This window comes from Anneissia japonica, unplaced genomic scaffold, assembly GCF_011630105.1.
Source record: "Anneissia japonica isolate Jap-2015-1 unplaced genomic scaffold, ASM1163010v1 scaffold11229_len202898_cov190, whole genome shotgun sequence".
NCBI classification, from domain to species: domain Eukaryota; kingdom Metazoa; phylum Echinodermata; class Crinoidea; order Comatulida; family Comatulidae; genus Anneissia; species Anneissia japonica.
The window spans coordinates 163,302-166,817 of record NW_022743271.1 but is presented as its reverse complement, the minus strand read 5'-3'; positions in this window follow the sequence as shown (position 1 = coordinate 166,817).

Here is a 3,516-nt window from a genome sequence, read left to right as displayed (position 1 = left end):
AGATGTGTATAAGAGTGAATGATAAAGTCGTCCCCTGGACCCTGGATGACGTACATTGGCAAACCAAAACAAACTTTCTCTGTTCCCTAGGAAGTGTACCTAGTCGTTCGCTATTTCTTTAGCACACGAAACTAGTATAATCATTTAATGCCACAACATTCTACCAGTTACCCATTAATATTCCTAGGTAGAAAAAGACAAATGTATAAAGTGCAATTGCCCAAGGACACAAGCGACTTCCAGCGCGAGAACCCCTGACTGACCTCAATGTTGGGATTTAAATGTACTAATTGGAGTGGAAATATATAAATTAATAAAATGATTAATATGATGAAATGACGTAGGATTAAACAAATTTAACAGATCCAAAAAGTATAGATCTATAAAATCAAAACAAATGATCTGATTATATAGCCATATATATATATATATAATGAACAAATGTAGTTGGCAATACTAGCAACGTATAGTGCCTGTCTCTTATACACATCTAGATGTGTATAAGAGACAGGTATGACAGTGGATAGTGGAAGTATGTTTTAAGGACCTAACTGATAGCCAGAGTCCTTGGACACAAACAGCTCTGGGCATATATAAACCTAATCACATCTTGAATCAATCCGCTGCTGCCAAAACAGATTCCTACCACATTCTAAGGTACATCAGACATTGCAACAGGAAACAAAACTAAGATATTTCTATTAACAGAGATATCTCTGTTAATAGAGATATCTTAGTTTTAAAAAGAGATATCTTAGTTTTAAACAGAGATATCTTAGTTTTAAATAGAGATATCTCTATTAATAAAGATATCTTAATTCATAGAGATATCTATATTAAAAACTAAGATATCTTTATTAAAAACTAAGATATCTCTATTTAAAATTAAGATATCTCTATTAAAAACTAAGATATCTCTATTAACAATGAAAATAGAGATATCTTAGTTTTAAATAGAGATATCTTAGTTATAAATGGAGATATCTCAGTTTTAAATAGAGATATCTTAGTTTTAAATAGAGATATCTCTTTTAATAGAGATATCTTTATTAATAAAGATATCTCTATTTAAAACTAAGATATCTCTATTAATAAAGATATCTCTATTAATAGAGGTATCTTAGTTTTAAATAGAGATATCTTAGTTTTCTCTATTTAAAACTAAGATATCTCTATTAATAGAGATATCTTAGTTAAAACTAAGATATCTCTATTTAAAACTAAGATATCTCTATTTACGATTAAATGACAACTCGGCTCGCCATAAAACTACACGTATGATGAACAAATAACTATCACTGATCTCAAACCAATCGACTTACAGTTGTTTCTGTAAAAGAGAAAAATAACACAAATAAATAAACTGTAATATTAGTAATCAAATAAAAATAATTGGTAATATACAATTCCAGGAATACCCGCCATTGAGTGGGGATTCCAGGGGGAGGCAGCTACCAAAATGACACGTTTATTCACGACCACAGAGGGCACCATACAATAATTACAGAGTGTCAATATTTAACAACTCTCCTCTTTGATGAATACATTTTACTAACGTTTTGTTTTAATGATACTGTCTGATTGATTCTAGAAATTAATTATTTAAATTACCTTAACTACATAAAATTATAACGCTGAATATATATTGTATACTGCCGATATGAATTATTATCATTAAATATAAAGCAATACAATACAATTGTTTCTGAAATGTGATTTGTTGTGTGACAAGATTTCAAATTTCAAAATATCATTTCAACACCTTAACTAATAAAACTACTTAAAGCATTCAACAATGCTCGATCTTACTTGAGCTCTGTACACTTTTCCAGATCTACGTACCGCATTTGGCACATTTGGAGCACGATCAGTTTCCTCATCAACATTATACTACTTCCACTCTCAAACTCGTCCTCGCTTTTTCTCTCTCTGAGTGAACATTACCCTGTCTACCTCTTAACTACGTTAACTGATCTACAGATTGAAACCCCAAGATATTGGGGTTTCAAAAAAATGTATTAATAAATAAAAAGAAAATTGGAAAAACTTTCTATTCATTAAATCTGTCCATCTGTATAATGTATATTTGTTTTAACTGTTTTTACTGAAAATAAAATTTAGGTTTTGGATCTTCGTCCGAAATAGGGGACCCTATGGCACTCTATATTGTAGTCAATTGGTGCGTTCACAAAGAAAAAACATGTGAAAATACAAACTTATGGGAAGCCATTATGTGATACAGTAGATAATTCAAAAGCAAGCCGGTTAAATTGTATTCACAGATACCAGTAAACAGTGATAAGAAAGCAAAATGAATGACCCAGTCTCGTGCCATAGGAAAGCGTCTCTCTATTGTTGAAGAATTTAATGAACATTAGAAAGAGGAGGAAGTGGCGATGAAAATTTAATGTAAAAGTCTGTACTCGACCTAATGTATAAAAGAAATAAATAACTGTAGGCCTATAAAGAAAACTAAGCATAAGGAAAAAAACAACTTTTCTGCAAATCTCAATGCCCGGAAATAGATGCAACATGTAGGGCCGCTAGCCCCTCCCGTCAAAAGGCAGCCATAAGAAGTAAATTAGTCTATGCTGGAAATATGGTACCATGTAGTTAGGATAAAACACCTTTATTCAAAATAGAAATTACATATTCAAACCACATGGTTTCGTTTTTCATTCTTATAGTCATCACATTAAATACATGATATTATAAATAAATAATATTAAATAATTATTTTAAATATTATACAGGGCATTCGTCATTCAATTTCAATATACTGTAATGTTTTTTTGTTTTTTTATATTAACATAATTATTTTAACTGTAATGGAGCCGGAACAAAAACTTAAGTCTGAAAAATACAATGGGCTTATTCGACTGGTTCATTTCGTTGAGTACGATTTTTTTGTTGAGTATTATTATTATTCATTCGACGGGTTAAAATAGACTTCGTTGACAACAAAAATTAACGTAAACCAGAGTGCGTTAATCAGCGTTAAGTTGTCCACGTCACCAAAAAAAAAAAAAAAAAAAAAACATGGCCGATTGGTGAGTTATACACAACATTTGCGTTAATATAACTTAGATTAAATTTCATTAAAAAAAAGTTATAATATTTACCCACATGGAGTCAGAAAATAATTGTAGGCTAACAGAATTCAAAAACTGGATGAAAATATTTCTTTTACGAAAAACCCATACTACTAAGTTGAAGCAATCTTGATTACGCAACGTGTATTGCGGTAGCCATTTTGTCGAGTATTTACAAGTTCTCTATTCCACTGGTCGTCTTCGTTGAGTAGGATTTTACCACTGCGCAGGTGGGCATGGTTTAACGATGAACGACCTGTCGAATACGGCCATTGTTACGTGATTAGTCTCCTTTTTTTCCAATTTAAATTTAGATGGGTTTTAATTTTAAGATTCTTTTCAACATGATTACAGCATTATATAGGCCTATATACATACACACACACACCCACACACAATCCAAAACACACGCAAATATATATAT